This window comes from Podarcis erhardii, assembly GCF_964252035.2.
Source record: "Podarcis erhardii genome assembly, chromosome: 2".
Classification (NCBI taxonomy): Eukaryota; Metazoa; Chordata; class Lepidosauria; order Squamata; family Lacertidae; genus Podarcis; species Podarcis erhardii.
The window spans coordinates 97667910-97691389 of NC_138498.1; the positions used below are offsets into that span (position 1 = coordinate 97667910).

At 41.4% G+C, this 23480-nt stretch overlaps 1 protein-coding gene across 13 annotated transcripts in view; it reads left to right on the forward strand.

Annotated features, from left to right (window-relative positions):
- The window catches only part of FOXP1 (forkhead box P1), a 553244-nt gene that overhangs the window by 108473 nt on the left and 421291 nt on the right, over positions 1-23480 (forward strand). The gene's annotated exons all lie outside the window — the stretch shown is intronic.

Genomic DNA, 23480 nt, shown 5'->3' on the forward strand with positions numbered 1-23480 from the left:
CCTATTAATATCGACAAGCTGTCAGTGTTGTTATAATGCTATTGTAGTAACCTGAGTAAACTGGTAACATTTTTATACGGCCACATAGTAATCTCAAAATTATCAGGCCACAAAGGTGATCTTCATTTTGATCCTTCCATCTTCACCCAATTTCCTTCGTAATCTCACCACACTTACGGATTTGCTCCCATCCCACCATTTGTTTATTTATTTAACCTTACTGACATTCCTCTCCACCCCACCCACACAAATCCCAAGGCAGCGCTTTCAGAATGTTTAATAGCAGTACTTAGCATTTATAAGCTGCTTTCAAAGTGCTTCACGTTTATTACCTCAGTGATTTTATAAAGCAGGTGTATATTGTATATTGTATATTATATATTATATATTGTATATTGTATATTGTATATAGAGGATGGAGGCCAAGAGATGATAGCTTATTGGAGACTATTTAAGCTGCAATTCTGTATGCATTTTCCTGTGAGTAAGTCCTTTTCAACTCAGCGGAGTTACTTCTGAGTAGATGTGCCATAGGCAGGCTGGCATAATGAATTCATATACGAGGCAAGATTTGAACTGATGGCTTCCCAGCTATCAGGTTATACTCTTAACCATGTAGTAGGGGACAGTGGGGTCGGGTGGTGGCGATCCCGCTGGTAAATTTGCACTGCACTGACCTTGCCACTGCCTGGACCCTTTCGTCCCAGTATGCAGCAGCAACACAGGCAACTGTGGAGGCCTGGTGAATGCCAACTCTCCCACCTGCTATCTATTACTATCCACACCACTCAAAACCTACAAAAATTACTGGGCCCAAATTCTTCAGCTCAGTCCTGGTCAAAATAGATTTCTGTTTCTTTTGAGAACACTTCTCAAAGTTCCCCTGGGGGGTCCTTTCAATGGAAATTCAACAGCTGACTTTTGCTGTGTTCTTCTCCTTAATTCTTTATCATCTGTTTGTCAAACTGATGGCCACTGAATTAAGAGGCATCTCAGGCAGGATGCTATGGGCTGCAGAAAAGGGCAAAGTAGGTATTTTCTTCAGTGTTTTTCTCCAGGTTCCTTATGAAAATTGGTTGCAAATGGGGAATGAAAAAAGGGCTGCTTTTTCATAGCCAGAAAAGGCCATCAAAGTAAGGAATCACTTAATGCAAAAGAAATCTGTGTAAAGATTAGGAAGCCGCCTTATACTGAGTCACATCATTGGTCCATCTATCTTAGGGCAAGGTTGGAGAATTATATAGTAGAAATGGTGCAAAAAATAAGGAAAGGTATAGCTATATGGTGCTGCAAGCAACCCTTCCTTGCACATTTTAACAAGCATTTTAAGAAAAACGTTAGATGAAGATTAAGCGATGTCCTATCATTCGAATAAACCTGCTCACTGGAGCTAAAGTTATTCGTTAAATGGTGTAAAAACTATGAATTATGTAATGATGATTACTATGATCAACAATCACAGATAAGTTGAATGCTGTGCAGTTGGTTTTTATTAATGATTATTATGTGTGTGGGTTTTTGTTTAGATTTTTAACTCACCCTTTCTTAAGGTGGGTCAGAGCTGGAATCTGCATATTATAATATTTAATCGGGGAAAATATAAATATAAGATTTAAATCTATCTGTATCTCTCTCTCTCTCTCATCTGTCTATCTATCTATCTATCTGTCTATCTATCTATCTATCTATCTATCTATCTATCTATCTATCTACCATCTATTTAAACATTTAAAGAGGATGGTTGTCACCCACTACATATAAGCATAATTAGCTTATATGTGTTTTGTAGAGGGACCATATAGACAGGGCTTCCATTTTATCCCATGAACTGTTTTCATTCTGAGCATAGATTCCTGAAGCCTTTGGAACTGTTGATGCCTTCTCACTACACAGGTAAAGCAGTTTCAAATCTGTTTCATCCTTCATGGCTCTCAAATAATAAAATCATAATCCTTAATATTGTAGTTTTGTGAAAGGGCTAGAGGAACACCATTCAAAAATTCAGAGCATCGTCACAGAAGAAAATGTTTTCAGGGTTTTGAGTTGTCAGAAACCATTCGGTGAGAACTAGAACTGCTGCTCACTCCCTTGCTGTAATTGTATGCAGCACCAGCTGGGAATATTGTGAGACTGGTACAACTGCAGTAGTATATGCTGATGGTATCTAGCTATACATCTTGTTAATGATGAAGGCGGTGATAATGGCCTTTTGCTTTGTTCTGACATAATGCTGAGTTAAGAAGTTTGATGCAAGATTTTAGCAACAGTAGTGCATTCACCTGCAGGCTGGAACATCCAGTCTGGAGGGCCCTACCCCCAGCCTTACTGCCTCCTCATCCCACTGCATCCTGATAAACACATTCAACTATCACTGCCAGGAAGGTGCCACACTGCTCCCGTCCTCTGCACAGCTGCTGGTTTTTAACCAGGCCTAAGTGATGCTAAGGGACGTGGGTGGCGCTGTGGGTTAAACCACACAGTCTAGGACTTGCCGATCAGAAGGTAGGCAGTTTTAATCCCCGCGACGGGGTGAGCTCCTGTTGCTCGGTCCCAGCTCCTGCCAATCTAGCAATTCGATAGCAAATCAAAGTGCAAGTAGATAAATAGGTACCGCTCCGGTGGGAAGCGTTTCTGTGCGCTGCTCTGGTTCGCCAGAAGCAACTTAGTCATGCTGGCCACATGACCCGGAAGCTGTACGCCGGCTCCCTCGGCCAATAAAGCGAGATGAGAGCCGCAACCCCAGAGTCGGTCACGACTGGACCTTTACCTTTACTTAAGTGATGCTGAATAGAGGAAAACAGCCAAATAATGTTTTGAAGGTAGCCTCTGAGCTGATTCAGACATTATGTTTAGTTTATGTGAAAACTAAGCCCCACTGAACTCAATTGGACTTCTGAGTACGCATGCATAGGATGGATTTCAATGTTAATGTTTCCGTTCAGTGTTGGGGCACCTATGACTCCACAGATGTTGGACTCCAGCTCTCATCAATGCAGCCAGCACAGCCAAAAGCCACACAACATCTGGAGGGCCACAGATTCCCCACCACAGTTGGATCAATGCGTGCAAACAATGACCAAGGAGATATTGCTGGTCAGCTTCCCACCTGTTTGGCCGATAGCCTATTTTGCCATGAGACCTCTCAGTCTAATCAAATTCCACCACGCAGCAGAAGGGGGGGGGGCGGAGGGGTCGATTGCTCTTTCTGATTGGTAAGGGGACAATTTTTTAGAGGGTGAGAATATCTTTAATGCCTCTCTAACAGCACACTAGGTGTCCATAGAATTATTATTCAGATCAATGGATCTAGCCTGAATCCATAAGATGTTACTTTAATATTCCGATTTTAACTATTATAAGCCACCTTAAATAACACATATATATGAGAAAGGTGTGGGGTGTAATTCCTCATATAAATAAATAGTTAGCAGTCAGAACACCATAAATTACTTGTATTCATAAACATCCCTTATCTTCTCACTTTGAAATTACTAATAAGAAGCCCAGGGCTGTAAATGTATGTCCCCTGTTTATATTTATAGGGCTATCTACTTTGTTCTAATGAATGCATCACAATCTTTATTTTTTTTTTTTTTTTATAATAATTTTTATTGATTTTACAACATAAAGAAAAAACAAAACAAACATAATGCGACTTCCCCAAACCTCCCCTTCACTGCATCCAAATTTCAAAATTTTTAGCAATTCTTCATCCCATTTTTATATTTAATTCTCTTTAAAAAGAGTTTCTGCTTTATAAATTTCGATTTATAGCTGTAATTCTTAGTGTCCAATCCCCTGACATCTTAACATTCCGAAATTTTACAACAATTTTTAAGATAGATTTTAAATTTTTTCCAGTCCTCCTCCACTGTCTCTTTCTTCTGGTCACGGATTCTGCCGGTCATCTCTGCCAGTCCCATAAATTCAGTCACCTTGGTCTGCCATTCTTCCAGAGTAGGTAGTTCTTTAGTCTTCCAATACTTCGCCAAAAGGATTCTTGCTGCTGTTGTTGCGTACATAAAAAAGGTCCTATCTTTCTTTGGTACCAATTGGCCGACCATGCCCAAGAGAAAAGCCTCCGGTTTCTTTACAAATGTCCACTTAAGGATTTTCTTAATTTCATTATAGATCATTTCCCAGTAGGCCTTAATCTTTGGGCAGGTCCACCAAAGGTGATAAAAAGTTCCTTCACATTCATTACACTTCCAGCAATTGTTATTGGGCAAATGATATATCTTTGCAAGCTTGACTGGGGTCATGTACCACCTATAGATCATTTTCATTATGTTCTCTTTCAGGGCACTACATGCCGTAAATTTAATACCTGTGGTCCATAACTGCTCCCAGTCAGCAAACATAATATCATGACCAATATCTTGTGCCCACTTAATCATGAATGCATCACAATCTTTAACACACGCCTTTCCAACTAACACCCAGGACATTAAGAGACCTTTTCCAAGCTATAAAAATATATTTATTCATTAAATTTTCACTCAACAGAAATGTCAGATTAGTAACATGGTATTTTTTGTATGGCATCAAAAATAATAAAAAAATTAAATCTGCTCATGTCTCCTGGTTGCACTTCTGTGTCACATGAGGACAATATAAGAATTTTGATTGGAGCCAAACACATGATGTTTTATACCATGAGGCAAAAGTTTCCTTTCCTTTGTGCAGAAAATGTTGATATAGGGACACTGTCAAACCAGCAATTTCTCTCATCAGGTCAAAGTAGTGCAGCTTCCAGTGCCAATTGTTGTTGATTAGTCCTAATCGGTAGGGAGGGTGTCATTAGTTTTAGTATCCCTAGTGCTATGGTTCTCCTGTAAGGCTAAACCACGGTTTAGCAGTACATGCATGAGCAGGTAACCCAAGAGAAGCCTTAGGTTCATGTGCTACCCCTCCCCCTGACCACATGAACGAGAAAGCTTTACTAGGATTTAGTTTCACAAAAGCATGAGTTGCTATTTAGTTTGAATCAGAAACAAACTCCTATTAGTTAAACAAGTAAGGTTAATAAACCATGTTTTGAAGTTAGCTAGCTTAGAAACTAACCAGAGTGTATTTTAAACTACAATTTATTGTTTGTATGTCAAATGAACATTAGTGGCAATCTGGTAAAGACCTGGCCATGGAAAGAAAAAGAAGCCAAAGCGTAATTCAAGCATGTTCCTGCTTGTGCACTTCATGCTAAACCATGGTTTAGGTTTAGCATTATGTATAAGTACAGCCAAACTTTGAATTACTTCCTATTCGTTGAAGGATATGTCAGGAGAGTTCTATCTGCCTGATTTCAGACTTGATGAAACTTAACGTTTACCAATAATGTTAACAATCATAGATAATATCTATAAAGATTAGGAAAGCCATTTATAATATTTCATCTTAGCTCTGTTCTTAAATTAATAAGATTTTCATTTGCACTCACACCTACAGTCTTCATCTGTTTGTGTGGCCACTGCCCAATAGCAGGATAATAAGTCCATCTTAAAAAGTCAGGAAAGGGAACTGTAAGACTACACAAATCAGAGAGGCCCCCGAAAACAGGTGCAATGCTTGAAACTATTTTAAACTTTGGGTGAACATTTATTGATTTCAAGCTCCTGGCATTTTGTTAAGCTTAAAGTAAAAAATTCTGCATGGAGTTTAAAAATAAGCAGGATATCGGATTTCTGAAATCCACATCTTTGAACTTATGTTAATTGCTTTGTAATATACTTAGAACAAATGCTTCTTGGTAGCTTAGCAAGCCGCATTTAACCCGTGAGATAAAATTTAAACCAGCCCACCTGCTCTAGCATATTTTTATTTATGTGTGGCATAATGCCATATGGTCCATGTTAGAGGTCCTCCAAAATATATTGCTAACTTTATAGTTAAGCAATCAAGCAAATCCAGATCGGCTGTTGCCAACTCAACGCATTTCATGTGATTTCTTGTCAATATTTATTTATTTAAAATATTTTAAGTCTCCTTTTAGAGCTAAGCTCTCACATGGTTGCTTCCAGAAAATAGAACACAAAATAATTCATCAACATTGAAATCTAACCATAGACACTAATAAACATGAAGGAGCAGCAATAAATTCAACAGTATTAATAGCATTAAGAAAACAGTTATTTTATTTGAAAATGCATTCTTATACGTTTTGAATTTGTTACGCAATAAATGTGGCCAAAACAGCCACAGGACTTCCTGCCTTTTCAGCCAGTGTGTAGATTCAGATGTCACATCACCAAGTCATCAGATCAAGCCTTAAGAATTTGTACAACCATTTGCATTCCTTGTCTTCTGTCCCATGCAAATGTCCACCTCTCTTTGGTGGTTACTGATAAGGTTTTTGTGAGATGCCTTCACCCAGTGTAACTGCAGTTCACTCTCAAACTAGAGATTGAAACCAGCTAAACTATTTTTATGATAATTCTGACAGCACAGTAAATCATAGCTCGCTCATAATCACAAAAAAGATGTGGTAAATGCATGGACTGAGGGGGGAGGAAGAATGCGCAAACCTGTGAGGTACTCTAAATAGCAAAATAATGGTTTGTGGTTGGTTTTGCGGTTGAGGTCTGAAACAGGCCTTTGCAACACTTGAATATAATCAGTTTTAATTTACAGAATCCGTGGCCAGAAGTATTTAATAATCCTCCACTGTCCCCTAAAAAAAGGACCCCTATAAAATGTTTAATTGAGTTCAACCATATTCTGAGAAATTAAACACATATCCATTTCTTTTTCTTGTTTGACATAGCTTCAGCAAAACAAACATGGCAGTTAAGAATTAACAGATGGAAGTGTGAACCCTTCACAGTACTTGAAGCATTGCTCAAGAGTATTTGATCAATGCAGATTCAAAAACATTTCCCAACATAATATCTATTGAATTCATGTTATTCAAGGTCTGTCTGGCCTTTAATTTTTCATGGGTAACGTAGATGTTAGGAGCCCATGCATACCTGTTAAAAATGAGCAGTGCAAATTGCTGGCATACAGTTCTTGCTTTAGGACACATCTCTGAAAGCAGCTGAGAAGAGATACCTAGGTTAGCAATTCACTCTTTGTGTTGTAACAGTTAGGCAATGATGTGAGGGATGCATCTGAAATACCTGCTAAAAAGTAAGATCTAAATTCTACTGGTCTGTGCAGTTTTGGGTCCAAATATTATATGGTTTTGTGAGATTTAGAAGAAGTGATAAGTGGATCCCCTGTCTCCTTCCAATATGCACAGGAATAATTTGGGGGAGCAGATTATTTTACTGGGTGACTTCTAGATATTTGGCAAAATAATATGGGCTCTTAATTGGCACTGGTGTGTATTTATTCCCTATTGTCAGGGGACAGAAAAGTCTGCATATCAGCAGATTTGGGTTAGCATCTTCACTGTCTTGCCAGCCCCTGGATCTACCTGCAGTTTTGCTAGCCCCACTCTCCAGAGTGAAGAGCCAGAAGCCTCAACATTGTCCTCAGATATCGGGGCCGGAAAGAAATGCCATACAAGTTCCATTCCTAGGATAACTTGGGGAGTGGGCCCACATTCCTGGCCTCGCCTGAGCCTGTGAAACCTTACTGATGCCCACACATTGAGTATGGATTTCTGCAAAAGAGAAGTCTACGTGTGTAAACTTACATGAAAGCTGAAACACTGTGTTTTGGCTCTTGGGAAAGCTACATGCATAGAGGTTGAAGTATAGGTCTCTCTGCAGATATCAATTCTGAATGTATGGAAGTCAGAGGCAGGGCAAGGAAGCTACGTAAGCTCAGGGGCATGGCTAGTGGTGTGGTTCTGCTCCCCAGTAATTATGTGGCACAGGCTCCACACCCTCATGTACCCATAATATCTTCCATTGTATCTTTTGTGATAAATTATAACCATTGCCAGGCACGTTGGTAACAATTCTTGGCAGAAAAGTGGGTGATAAATTAGTAAATAATACTGCAGCATCCTGACATGAGCCCCACTGTTGTTTTCACCACATTTTTGCATGTGGTGGCAAAGGGGAGAGCTCAGAACAGGCAGTGTAATAAGGTCTTAATTGGGCCATAGGGTCTGTCACAAATTTCTAGAGATAGTAAGCATCTTAGGGTGTGTGTGTAGTTTTTGCGATCCACAACATTTCTGGATGCTGTGGCAAACATACACAGCAGTGCCCTAAGGTTCCTGTTGTCCCTGGATACTTCTTAGCATGCTTGCAGCACACCTATAAACTCCGAGAACCCTGGATGCTGCAGAGCATAACTGTAGAAGCATCTAAGGCTTATTACAGCAACAGAGCTCTGGCACTTTCCATGTTGCCCTGTTGCCAAGGAATTATTGGAAAAGGAACGGGAGATGGAGAAGGGCACTATGTAAGTATGTGTCAAAACAAACCCATTTAGGATTGGCCCAAACTCCAGGGAGGTTTGGATCCGATCCTAAGTGGATCTGGGAAGGGCAGACCTGGTGTCTGACCCCCAACGTACCATTTTTAAACACCACCCCATAGCTTGTTTCTGTGTCCTATAGACACGCTGCCATTCTATTTTAAGAGCACATACAGTAGTATTTTCTACCAGCTCACAGCCAGATTGTCATGCTTGGAAGTAAAATTTGTTCAAGGAATCTAGCTTTTTCTCCCCTCTTAGGAATTGCCTCTGGTCTCTCTCCAATTATTTCGTATGCCAACTATGTGAGAAACTCTGTAGAATATGCCTGGCACTGTGGGTTGAATGTCTAGGCAGGCTTGAAGAGCTACACTAAGGGCTGGAAGACGAAGTACAAATAATCTACACTCTGGGTGGTTGCAGCGCCTTATTGGGATTGCATTTATCTAGCAGCATTAAACTGTTGCAGAAATTTTGCATCCCCATAGCTTTTGATCTCTAAATTGCACGTCTTAACAAACCCTATGTCTTAACAATACAGATTAAAGTAAGAAAACAGATGTCAATGGCATGACATCTGTGATGCCAATAGGGAGAATGCAGCCCTGCCAAGATGTTCTGTGGTTTGAATTCTCATACAGCCAATGTTTCTTACACAGACTCCACATATCTGAATCCCAGATCTGGATCTAAGATGTGGTACTGCTGAATGTCTGGAACTAATGGCTGACCAGGCACTGTGGTCTAAACCCCTGAGCCTCTTGGGCTTGCCAGTCCGAAGGTTGGTGGTTCGAATATGCGTGATAGGGTGAGCTCCCGTTACTTTGTCCCAGCTTTTGCCAACCTAGCATTTCGAAAGCAGACCAGTGCAAGTAGATAAATAGGTACCACTGTGTTTCCATGCGCTCTGGCTTCTGTCACGGTGTTCCATCGTGCCAGAAGCTGTTTAGTCATGTGGTCTGCAGTCAAACACTGGCTTCCTCGGCCTGAAAACGAGATGAGCGCCACATCCCATAGTCGTATTTGACTGGACTTAATTGTCTAGGGGTCCTTTGCCATTTTAACTTTACAATTAATATTGATTGCCTGTTACATGCTGATAACAAGAAGTTATCATCCCCGTCAGCCAGCTACAGCTCTCTGCCCTGAGAGACTTGCAGTGTTAATTCTGGCATGGGAAACAACAGAGGATGGGGTGTAATGGAAGCAGGGCATAAACAGGGAGCAGTAAGGCCTGTTTCATGGGAGGGGGCTGGCCTCTTTGCATATTTTAGCTTACAGTTTGCACATTCAAAATTACCCACTGGTTAATACTGCAACGTAGTTGTAGGGGTGGGTTTCTATGAAGCAAGGGGATAGCTTCCTTAGATTTCAAATATCTAACTCCTACTCAGAAGTATGTCTTATTGTGGCCTTTCCCTATGCACTTTTCCTCAGGAATATGTCTCTTTTATTGTTTAAAATTCACATGCACACATACTTTGTTCAGAGTGTTGATCATTTTTCCTAGCCTCCAAGGAGACCCTTTTCTTACTCATATCCTCTACTGTAAACTTAGAACTAGCCAAAAAAAAAAAAAAAAAAAGAACAAAAAAGCCCCAACAGAGGACATAGTGGTAAGCCATTAACTATGATTAGGAAAATTAGCCATTGCACAAGGTGCGTGCTAGCTGGTGCATGTATCCCAAGGAGTCCTGCTCTTCCAGTGGGGAAACAAATCACAGAGCATCTCTGGCTTATTGTTATGCCTGAACTAGCACTCATGGCTTGTGTCTTCAAAGTAAGCAGCGACTGGGAACCCAAGAACTAGCCTTCTGCTGGAGGAAGGGAGGCATGAAGTGAGACATCTCAGCGTTCAGCCCCTTCGCAGGCCAGTTTGCTTAACAATAGTTAAGTATTACATCTGAATGCAGTCAGTGTGTAAACTAACTTGCTTGCTTACATGCTATTTCTCATTCTGTTCTCGAATGGAAGACATCTCATATACAGATATGTTCTATGTACTTTCTCAGCAGCCACTGTGAACCCTGTTTGCTCATTTATATATGGCTTTTAAAAGTCTCATAACCTGGGATGGAGTTGTTATTTTTTTTACCTATGTGCATATGTAGTGTTTTTACAAAAAGGTGTCAGATTGGGGACATGTCAACCCTGGACCATGGGAAGAAGTGTGCTTCTAGAAGTACAGGGGATTTTCAGGAAGGTGTTGTTTGAAGTTAACCATTTTTTTTATATTTCCACAAGCATTTCTTGAGTCAAAATATATAGTTGCTGTGATAGATACATCTAAACACTGTAATCGGATTACAATGTGAGTAAAAATAGGTAGAACTCCCCTTTTCTTCTTTGTCTGTTTCTTTCTTTTGCATGATAAAACCCTAAAAGATTCTGCTGCCTCGCTAATAAAATTCACATTTCTTTTATGAGCTTGGCTTATTTTAATGAACATTTTACATTTACCGTGCTACATTAGCAAAGTGTCTCCTGATTTTATGTAACAAAGGTTTACATAGTGGTTTTCAGATTACTTTCTATACCCCTCAAAGCTCTTAAAATGCAGTATTTCAGTCAACAATTATCAACCCAAGATGGTGATGCTGCCGCTGCATTAAAAAGACAGAGGCCTGCTAAGTATCTTTTAGGGAGCTGTAATAGAATGTAATTGTTGCAAAAGAGAGTTTGTTCTCACAAGGAGCAAGAATAAGGAATCCCTACCAGCTCATCAGTCCTGAGTTATTTTACAGTAGTAAAACTAGATGCTTGCTTTGTCAAACACCATTGGAGTTAGCAAAGTAGGCTATACCGTGTTGTATTCTTGACTAATGGCCCTTACTTGAATGCTGTAACAAGTTAGAAAGATTAAAAGCCATACCACTGTAATAATACTTCTGTCTTAGACAATACTTAGAAGGATGTTCTGATGTAGCTTACATTTTTCATTGCACTGTAGGGCAATTACAGCTTTCCCTGTATCATAATTTTTAGACAAAAGTTCCTGGCAACGACCCATTCCAGAGCGATTTTCATTTATGAGCTTTACTCATGACCTGCCTTTTCCAGTCTCCAAATCCCTCTTTGATCTCTTGATACCCTCTACCAAAATGTTTTTGCCATTCTTCATTAGGCCTGGGCAATGTATTGATACATCTCCCAGGACCGGTGTGAGGGCAAGAGCATGATGACGCCTTCACCCAGTGGCATATCACAGGTGGCGCTTGACTGTGCTTGGCACCCTCCACCACCAGCCCTTGGCACGCGGAGGAATAAGACGCATTGGCTGCTGGGGTGAAACCACTGCTTCTCCTGCTGAGGGAGCTGAGAAAGAAGCAGGTTGACAAACTGATGTGTAAAACGTATGTACTGTATGTCAACCGCTGCCATACTCACAGAGAGACACTGTTTGACCCCCTTTTCTCTGTTCGGAAGGGAAGGGAAGGTGGTTGTCCAATCCTGAGATCCAGTGAAATCTGGGCATGTTCAATGTGGTAGAATTTAAGGCTCCAGTGGTGCCTTTTTTCAAACTTTTTTCAAGGAGGGCCAGATTTGATGAAGTGAAGGGCTGTGAGGGCCGATCAAAGGGCCAACCAAAGTTGCTGACCCTTTTTTAGGATTGAGGTTGATGAGCTTTTTTTTAGGGTATTGCCCCAAAGTTGTTGAGCTTTTTTTTGAAGTTGTTCAGGTTTTTTTAGAATTTCACCCACAGGGGCCAGACTTTGGACATGCCTGGTTTAAGCCATTGAAAACAGGAACTGAACAGGAAGAGCAAGCAGTCCCTTGTGCACTGTGGCTATTTGAGGGGATATTTACTAAGAACTACTGTGGACACCATAGGAAGTGTTGGTGGGCCCATGGGAACCACAATGGCCACCCATGTGCTAGGCCCTTATCCCTGGCACCCTGTAGAGGTAAGTGCTTATCTCATGCTCAATATCTTGTTTACCTGTTGGGCAAGTCTTTAGCATGGTACATAGGCAAACTGATTCTTCTTACACAGTAAACTTCCTTCACTGAAGAACAGCCAAATTCTCCATGGATTTTTCATTTTGATATTACATTTCTTACATATATTCACCCACAATCATTGCAGGGAGGAAGCAATATCATTGTTGTATGCCAGTGTTACAACACAGCAGTAGTAGCAACAGCGGTAGTACCTGGAAAAAAAAACAACTCTCAAGAGGTGGGCACATTGGACTCTCGGGTTGTGAACGTGATCCTTGCGGGAGGCACGTTTGCAACCCACAGCGTTCGCAACCTGCAGCGCCACGTCTGTGCATGCGCGGGTTGTGATTTGGAGCTTCTGCGCATGTGCAAAGCGCGATTTAGCGCTTCTGCACATGTGCGAGCCCCGAAACCCGGAAGTAAGCCATTCCGGTACCTCCGGGTTTTGGCACATCCGTAACCCGAAAACGCACAACTTGAAGCGTCTGTAACCCAAGATATGACTGTATTGCCAAAGTGATTCTTCATGATTGCTGTAGAACAGTTTATCAAAAAGCACAGTACAGGTACTTGGGCCTTTCACCTCCTCTTGCTGGCTCCATCATCTGTAGGTAGTAGTCTTTAAGACATTCTCTCCCAACCAGCATGCCAGTTTTGAATTTAATACAGCCTTAGCAGGAATCATATCCCCTTTTCTTCATCCTGCTGGAGCAAAGCTTTTCCTGCTGCTTAAAACTGTAATTTTGGATAAAAGGATATGTAATAACTTCAAAAAAAAATGTGAGAAGATCTTCTGTTAATACAGGATAAACTCCCTTTAACTTCAGAAAGCTTAAAGTCAAATTTGGCAGAGCTTACAAGGGTGGTATATATGGAGGCTGGATTGTAGTAACCACCAATATATCCATAAAACTTTTTATCTGTTTTGGATTATGTTAGACGTCTGCTGGACTCCCCTGTCTTATTCTGCACATGCCTGGCAAGTACGAGGCAAGAGTTCCCCTGGTGCTTGCTACTTTCTAGAGGGCTTCACTATATGAATGTGGCATTTTACAATCTCTGACTCTTCCTCCTCTACCACCTCTGAGCTGCGTGTTACATTGGTATAAAATGTGGTAACTTTTTCTAATGAAGAATTCCGGGCAATAAGTCTTCAAGATTGTAACTAAGACCAAGAGCTATCATTTGTTTCTGTTATTTCACCCTTTATGGAAATAAAATAAAATAAACCAATAGGCTAACATAATGCCTAACTGAAGCGTGATTCAACCAATTGTCTTCTTATTTTTATTTTTAAATGTGTGTGTTGGTTAAATCTTGTAATGAAAGGGGAGCTGTTGTTGTTGTAGTTTAATGCTGGAACCTGATTTTGAATTCTTCTAAAACAAAATAATTGGGATTACTTTAGAAATCAGAATAAAACCCATCTGCAATTGAAGTTTCGTGATCTATAGTAAGATTGCATAAGGGCACAGAATGAGGCATCTGATTAATTATGGTTTTTTTCGGCTTTTTTGGCATTCTGTTTATGACAATTACACGACTCTTTATTAACTCTCTGGAAGAAAGCAGTGTTACAGGATGAGAAGAGACTTCCTTCATCTGTTACCCCGTAGGTAATTTTTGTGCTTTTTCCAATATTTAAGTGCCTCTTAACTGCTTGCTGTCCATCTGTATACCATTCATAGTACTGTAAACTAGTATATGTAGCATGACCTTGTAACTTGCTTTGTTTGTGCATCTGCCAGGACAATATGTTGCCTTTCCTTAAAATGCAAATATGCTGCATACGGCAGAGAGCTCCTTAGTCAATAAATAAATTGAGGTTAAAAAAAAAAAAGCCCTGTACCTAATACCCATTTAATTTAAATTCATTTTATAAACATAAAGACGCCTTTTAAGAGAAGCTTTAATTCAGACTAGCACCTTGATTTGTGGTTGCCATGGAGAATCAAATCTGTCATTTGACAAGAAAAGTCACCCATTTATGACAGCACTTTATCTTGTCTCTCCAGGGGAAGAAAATGTCAAAAGTGAGAGCAGGGGAAAAAATAAAGCCTTGAAACACCAGAATTTCTTGATTTCATTTTTATTATTCAGCTATCATATCCTTTCTGATAATAGCAACTTGGTGAAAATAAATAATGTTCCTACAGTAAAATCAAATATTTCCTATTGGAATGGACAGGGCTCTTTGTGACTGTCAGAGCTGTGAAGTCTGGCAAGAAATAGTGTTATTAGATAAACCCACAGTGCCCAAATCCCATTTTCTTTTCATTACAGTGTCAAAATAATTATACCTGTGTAATTTGGGTAAGAAATTGTAGAATAAGTAAAATGGTCCATCGTAACAGATTGCTTTAAGGCTGTGTTATTATGGGGTGGGGTTTTCGTCAGGCTGTAGGAAAAGAAAACGGCGTTATAAAAAAGTATTCAAAATTTCATTTGAATAACGATAATGTAGCTAACCTATCATATTATTCGCAGAAACATGAGAAGGCAAATGCTGTATTCCATATATCTCTATCTATATAGTTATATAGCCGTGCAGTCTTTTACAGAAGAGAGTTAAAAGGTGAAGGGTTTTCCCCCCCTTTCTTTTTCTTTTAACACTTCAGAGATTCTGACCTGAGATTCATCAAAAGAATTCCAGAGGTATTGCGTGAAATCTTGGGCGATCAAGGACTCTTGGAAAGTGATTGTATATTGAAAGGCTTAAAAGAATTGAGTAATTCTTGGAATGTGGCCAGAAGTTATAAGTGTTTACGAATGTGTGTTTATATTTAGTGCATCTACGCACCAAATCTGTCTCAGGGGCATAAGTGATATTTCTTTTTACAGTGAGTCCTAGAACGCTGTTTAAGTGTCCCGACTAAAATAATCCATGCTATTCCTGCTTTTCTTGAGAGAGCTTTCCTCGGCCTGCTAATGCGTTGTATGGGTTGCTTGTGGTTCAAACATAATCTCGTATCAATGAGATAATATTATAATAAAGTCCTTTAGTGAGGGTTTAGCGTAAATATACAGCTAGTGACAGGAGATTTTTCTTCTTCTATCTGGAACAGTTGTGCCCAGCCTAGAAGAGATTATAACCCCACAGTATAGGCAGGAGGGGGGTGGGGGTGGGATGTGGACAGAAAGGAACGGGTTGATCACTCTTTTTAAAAAAGATTGGCTTACAGCGTTGGTTTCATAGCCAGCAATACGTGGGATCTGCTGTGAGGAAACAGGCAGTACAATAGTTTTCTTCCCCCTACCAGTGTTGAGTTAGCACATGACAGTCCTTTAGAGCTGAAGGATAGACAAAAGGGAAGAAAAAGATGAAAGGAAAATGTAGCAACCTTGAGAACAGCCCCTGCAAATATATTTCAAGAAATACCTGCTCGCGTTAGCTTTCCCAGGAACCTGATAATCCTCCGCTTCAAAGGGACTCACCTTCATGCCTGCCCATATGGTGTGTTGTGGCATTTAGCATTTTGATAAAACGAACATTTATTTATAGAATGTTAAAATTTAAAGTATATTAGTGATTTTTGTTGTAAAAAATAAAATAAATGAAATGGGTAATGCTGATAAATAATTTAAAGTTTGGATATTGTAGAGAGCTCTCCCCCCCCCCCCCAGTGTTGGTGACAGTTTCTTCCTGGTCCTCAGACACATAGAAGGGCACATATCAACACTAACAAATGGCATATTCCAACTGTGGATAAAATGGCTTTGACACAGGGTGCTTTGAGAAGAGATGGGGAGCTCCGATTTAGCCCCCCCTTCCACCGGGCCTGTTAGTGCCTTAAAAAGGACCTGCTGTTGAGCAGTTTCGAATGCCAAATATAATAACTGTCAGTATGTATGTGTGCATATGTGTGAGGGAATGGTTTCACACAACTTTATTTTTCAAGTGATGCTTGCAGCTGCACTGGATAGCCTGATCCTTCACAACTTCACAGTGTTGTTGCTCCTGGGTTTCACCTTTTCTTTATAGGTAGGCCCAGCCTGCCTGTGCTGAGTGGTTCTGATATCTAGTCAGTTTATCACTTGCCATCTCTCAGGTGTGACAGATGCTTGCCAAGTTTTGATTTCAAAAAAAATTGGCCCCAGGGCAGACCCAGGAATGGAGCTAGGGGCATGCCCTATGTGCTCTTTGCTCATTTAAGAGTCCAGTGGATTCTGTTGACTCCTAGAAGGACTGTACAGTATATATCAGCCAGGACCTGAGCCTACCTGCACCTGCTTATTCCTGGAGGGAAGCACCTAGAACAACTACCATATGCACATACAGTATCCCTAATATCTTATACAGTGGTACCTTGGATTACAGACGCTTCAGGTTACAGACTCCGCTAACCCAGAAATAGTACCTCGGGTTAAGAACTTTGCTTCAGGATTAGAACAGAAATCGTGCGGTGGTGGTGCGGTGGCAGTGGGATGCCCCATAAGCTAAAGTGGTACCTCAGGTTAAGAACAGTTTCAGGTTAAGAACGGACCTCCAGAACAAATTAAGTTTTTAACATGAGGTACCACTGTATTGTATGGGAAGTGGATTTGAGAAACTGGATAACCTTGATCTTTCCTGTGAGCCAAGAGTTTTCAGTATCCTGAATGTAGCAGATGTGTGAGTGGAGGGTAGGTCAGTCATATTGCTAAAATCCCCTTACAGAAATACCTAATAGTATTTCCCATTATATATACACAGCCTTAGGAGGAAAGGAAATTTGTTACTCCAGCAGTCACATACTCATCTAGGCTATGTATTTGTAGACATTAACAATTCAGCAGTTGTAGTTTTCTTCATGACTTAAGAAGGCTCACTGATTGCAGTCATGTCTAGGCAACATGGCTGCAAAGGCACTTCCATTTTGGTAAAGTTACATCTCAGTTGAATTCATTAATCTTAAGAAGTGTTCTGAAAGGCAAGAGGAGAGAAATGTTGGAGAACAACGCTGTCACCATCACTTGGATATTTCTGATTTGAGGGTAGGGAGAGAAAGGTGAGAATATGTATCCCCCTACCTCCCTTAATCAGGCATGCAAGATCTGGGGAAGAACAAGAGGGGGGTGGGGGGAGCTTGTGAGCAATATAGCTTCCTTTAAAAATCACTGCTGGTTCTCTCTGGCACTGGTCATAGGCTTGGTACCATTTCCCCTAGTGGAGGCTTTGTCCATTCAATAGCTGTGTGACAGCTCCAGATACAAGACTTGTTTAATTTATATCATCGGGATTTGGAGTGAGCTCTCCATTAAGGTGAATCACGAGACACTGTTGTGGTTCTGGAAAGGTGCTCAAAGGTAGCAGTAGTCTGGGTGAGGGACCATAAATTGAAACTCAAGCTAGACAAGGTAGAGGTATTATGGGTGCCAGGTTCCTGGGTCTGGAAAGTGGTGAAATGCCCTGTCCTTGCATTCCCCTGGAAAACAGGTCTGTAGTTTGGTGGTACTCCTTAATCCAAACTTTTCAATTAAGGCCTCAGTGGCCTTGGTAGATTAGATCATCTATTCCCAGTTTTGGCTGGTGTGCCAGCCGTGCCCCTTCCTGGAATAAGATGACCTGACTAAAATGATCTATGCTCTAATAACCTTCAGACTGGATTACTGCAAATTGCTGTATTTGGAGCTTCCCTTGAAGACTTCTCAGAAGCTGCAATTGTTGCAAAACAGAGCAACTGGATAGCTCATTTGCCCATCTGGTAGGTCTTATATTGCACCAGTTCTGCAAGAATTGCTCTGGTTGCTTATTCACTTCGAGACATAATTCAGTGGTTTGTAACAAAACAAATTCCTTCCAGTAGCACCTTAAAGACCAACCAAGTCAGTTCTTGGTATGACCTTTCGTGTGCATGCACACTTCTTCAGATACACTGAAACAGAAGTTTCCAGACCCTTCTATATAGTGAGAAGGTGGGGAGGGGTATTACTCAGAAGGGTGGTAGAAGATATCAGTCTGTACCTGTGCAAGTTTCTTGGTGAGGTTGATGGACTTCCATTTCATGCGGCTCAATGTGGTGCCTTCCATAGTTCCAGTTACAGAGAGGTAGCCGTGTTGGTCTGCCATAGTCAAAACAAAACAAATTCCTTCCAGTAGCACCTTAAAGACCAACCAAGTCAGTTCTTGGTATGAGCTTTCGTGTGCATGCACACTTCTTCAGATACACTGAAACAGAAGTTTCCAGACCCTTCTATATAGTGAGAAGGTGGGGAGGGGTATTACTCAGAAGGGTGGTGAGTAATACCCCTCCCCACCTTCTCACTATATAGAAGGGTCTGGAAACTTCTGTTTCAGTGTATCTGAAGAAGTGTGCATGCACACGAAAGCTCATACCAAGAACTGACTTGGTTGGTCTTTAAGGTGCTACTGGAAGGAATTTGTTTTGTTTTGACTATGGCAGACCAACACGGCTACCTCTCTGTAACTGGATCAGTGGTTTGTATTTGACATATAAAGCCGTAAACAACTTGGGTTCCAGATATCGGAAAGATCGCTGCCTCCTTTTTAAACCAGTTTGGGAATTAAGATTGGCGATTCCACCACCCTTGGAGGCCTGTGACAGCCTTCTTGGTAATGACTTCTAAAATTCAAAACCCACTCCTGTCTGATATATGTCTAACTTTCATAAGGGGAATTTTCAGAAAACATGCAGATATTTGGAAATGTATAATGGTTGCTTATAGCCTGCAAATGATTTTATTTGTTGATTATTGGTTTAATTGTTTACTATCTAGGTGTTATATTTTACTGTTTTATTATTATGTAACCCATCTAATGAAGGGTAGGCAATAAAATAATAAATAAATAAATTTAGCAGGTCAGGTATGTTTTTACAGACTAAGATGAAGTTCTCTAAATGATGATAACTTTGCTTTTAACTGGAATTTAAAATCTATTATTTTACTCTCGACTAAGAGTCCTCTAGCACAGGGACACTTTGGACCTTTCAGTTTAGCAATTCTGTGCTTATGTTTTAGCAATTAACTTTTCCTGTTGTTTTTATTAATCACTTTTAGAATCTGCTCAGCAACCAAGGAGCACAGAGCAGTACTCAGGGGGTATAGTCCATTTTTCCCCTCACAAGAACCCTGTGAGGTAGGTCAGGCTGAAAAATCACCCTGTGAATATTATGAAGAGTAGAACCATGACTTTCCCAGTCCAAGACAATAGATACAACACTGATCCATACTGGCCCTGAAGTGTAGGCGGGTTCCCACGAGGCAAGACACAGCGATAATAGCAAGAAGCTTTATTGAACTACATAACTGGGAAACAGGGGCAAAGCAACTGCTTACAGTAATACCTCTGTGAACATCCTCCTTGTCTAGCGTCCATTCCAGCGAACGTCTGCGGCAAACCCAGAAGTACCGGAACGGGTCACTTCTGGGTTTGCCGCTTGCGCATGCGCAGAAGCGCAAACCGCTCCACATGCGTGCGCAGAAGCAACACTTTACCCTGCGTCCTTTTTGGCCAGCGGCCGGGGCTCCAGAATGGATCCCGGCCGCAAAACGAGGTACGACTATATATACATTTTTGAAAGTCTGAGCCACTCCCACTCCCAACATGATTAGCTGTCTAAACTTCCAAGCTACAAATCATGACTCAGAGTTTAAGAACCAATGGCAGAGGCCCAAATCCTGAAATGTTCTGTGATTGGACATCATGTATCAAATCGGAACACAGGAGCTCAGAATCCTTAGTCGAGACTCAAGCTCAAGCAAACACAGACTACTGAATACATAATAGGCCCTCCTAGTGTTGGCTTGGACAACAGGATGCTGATTTTAAGAGCCTGCCTAAAAGCGGAGGCTCCTCAAACCCCCTTTAATAAAACCCTCTTTATTAATATCGAGACCTACACAGTCTTCCCTATATGGGTTTATGGTTCTCAAGTTTATACCAATTAATTCAATTCCTCCATGTTAGAAAACCACTTTAAACATTATTTGCTAAGCAAATGGAAAGGTTTCCTGATTGTGTATTGGAAAGGCATGGTTTACATGGCAGCGTTTCCTCCAAACCTAAATCTTTTACAGATATTGCCAGAGCTCCTGCTGAGCAAATATGTCAAACATAAATTATGTGGGAAATAAAATAATGCATTCATTTTTATTTGTCGGCATTTCAGTGGCACTGCAATATTTGAGCAATTCACAACATCTGTGAGGTTGGAAATGCTTGTGCCCGTCATAAACTTGGGAGAACCGAGACATGTGGGTGTGATATAATCTGTCTGTGGCTAGGAATAGAACTTTAATCTCCTGAGTCCCAACCCAGTGTCTGGCCACAGGACCCTCCTTTGGGGCAAACGGAATGGTCAAGAAGCAATGTGAACTTCCTTTTCACTTGATCTCTAATTTTTAAGCCTGAGAAGTATGGATATAAATTGAAAGTCTCAGTGTTATTTTGCCACCCTGAGAGCCTCCCTAAATATACATTTGTTCTTATTTATTATTTATTTTGCTAAGCTGAAAGCCTCCCAAGATACACATTATTCGTATTTCTTGCTTTTATCGTGCCATCACACCATCACAATGCATGGAGCTTTATAGAGTAGCATTAACCAACAGGTTCCTACTGTGAGGAGTTAACAGACAAAATTCTACAAGTGTTAGAGGGTGAATGTACGTAGATGCAGTCACACTTACTAAAGGACTGAAGGGTTAAAACCACAGCCCACTTTTATCCAGAGCAGGCACGAGAATGTGAAGAGTTTGCAGTGATGTACAGCTTACATTCCCAGCTAGAACTTTGTGGGGTAACTGTGTCTGCATTCAGACGTTGAGTTTTACTGCATAGGTTTCCCTGGTTAGAATGCTAGCGCTGCTTTCCCCATTTCTAATGTTTGTTTTGCTCCGCAGTGCTTGTTGCATTATGGAACTGTGGCTTTTTGATCAATATACTTTTTGGGGGACAAAGTTGTTGGGTTGCCCTTTTTTTGCCAAAGTTGTTGGGTTGTTGTTGTTTTTGCAAAATCTGCCCCCCCTGAAACTTTTTAGCCATTTTGGGGGAAATTCGCCACAAAATCCACACTTCCAATATGGACTGCCATACGCCCGGGTTTCCCCCGGTCATTTGAACTAAATCCCGTTTATGTCTTAGAAATTCCAGACGTATGGCAAGTGAGTGCTAAACTTTCATTAGAGCACATCAATTGTAGAAATTACCAGGTAAGAAAACTTCAGGAAAATGGAATCAAGTGCTGCCTGGATGCAGCAAGAGTATATGAGCATGTAGAATTAACAGCATTTCTGACTAATCATGTTCAATCAAAGGGTTAGTGCCTCAAAGCAAGCATAGAACCCCTAATCCCACCCCACCCCATATCAGCTGCCTGCAGGCAAACTGCTTCATTGGTTTTTAAAAACACATCTTTATTGTAACTTTCTATTACTATGTGCTTATGATTATGATGATGTTACCATGCTTTTTGTTTGAAAGATGATGATGAGGCTACATGTTTCTCCCTGGGTAAAACAGTTCCAAAGGTGTGGAGCCACTACTGAGAAGACCCAGTCCCTAGTACCACCAGCCTAAGGTTTCTCACAGGGTAGGCTGGATGGCAGGGTCTCAGATTCAGAGGCAAGTACAGGGCAGTGCAACTAGTTCTGCGGCACCGGGTGCCGGATCTAGGGGGTGCTGCAGGGCATCACAATGGTGACATAGTGAATTGAACGGAATGGGACAGGCAAGAGGTGGAGGCGGAGCTCTGAATTTACATCTTGTACTGGGCGCCACTGAAGTTTGAAAGACCAAAGTCTGTCCCTGCTCAGATGCAGATATTGATGCTCCACTAGGCTTATGCAGGTGTAGGCATCCCTTCAGATAACGTGGAAACTAACCATTAAAGACTTTAAAGCCAAAACTTCTGCCATGAATTGTGTCCACTGAAGCTGGGTGGAAGAGAGGTTTGGCCCCCACCATAGCAGTACAGTGGTACCTCGGGTTACATACGCTTCAGGTTACAGACTCCACTAACCCAGAAATAGTACCTCAGGTTAAGAACTTTGCTTCAGGATGAGAACAGAAATTGCGCTCTGGCGTCACGGCGGCAGCAGGAGGCCCCATTAGCTAAAGTGGTGCTTCAGGTTAAGAACAGTTTCAGGTTAAGAACAGACCTCTGGAACGAATTAAGTACTTAACCCGAGGTACTGTCAAATGCATTTCTTCACTTTTCCACATAACAGTGATTGAGAACCATTTACTTATATAGGAGAAAGTCAAGCAGTGGTCATCGAAGAGGGATGGGGAACCTTTCTGTAAAGCACCATGGTCTTTGGGGGGGGCAGTCTGTCTGGGGCTGCATGTCTGTGGTGGGTGGGGTTAGAGGAGCCAAAAGTGGCTCCCTCCTTTCTCTCCCACCTCTTCATCTGCTGGAAATGTGTAGACTACTCTGCCGACATCTGTTTCCACACAGGGGGCTTTCCCCCTCCTCTTCTTCCATGCATTTCAGGACCTCCACCCCCATTTCCCCCCATCTCCTGCCTTCTTTCTGTCTCATTGGGCCCTCCTCACCCACCTGAAATTAGGCTGAGGACCACAGGTACCCACCCCTGCTGCAGGGATTAAACCAACTTTCCAGTTACTTCAGTGTCTGGGGAGAGGCGCAGGTTTAGCCCCCTCACACCTGTGTGCCAGATTGTGTGCCGGACTGATCGTGCTAGATAAAGTGTAGTGGAATGCTAAGAAGTGACTTCCTGTAGCCTTGCACTCACGCATGGCTTGTGATGGTGGTCACGGGGAATAGGGAATCTCTGAAACGTTTCTGTAGTTTCTGCCTCAGCTGACATTTTTGTATTACGGATACAATTTCAGACCTCTTTACGGGTTGTAAGAATAAGAAGTCTGGGTCTTGTGATATAGAGGAAAATCGGCAGAAAGCTTAGGTGGCGAAGGTTACCCAAGTAGAAATTGGGTAGAAGGTTACCCAAGTAGAAGCGGACCAGGTCCATTTCCAGTGAAAGGTCCATTTCCAGTGAAATTTAACTTATGGGTACGGGTGGCAGTGAGGGAGGCAAGAGATAAACTTAAGCATTCACACCACTCACCATTTTAATTGTTCAAGAGGAGAAGATGTGGAGATCCTTAGAATTCCTGTGTTTGCTGATAGTTCCCAACAGGCATAGGCGCCGACTCCATGGGGCCTGAGGGGGCCCGAGCCCCCTCAAAAATTCGTTTGGGGGGG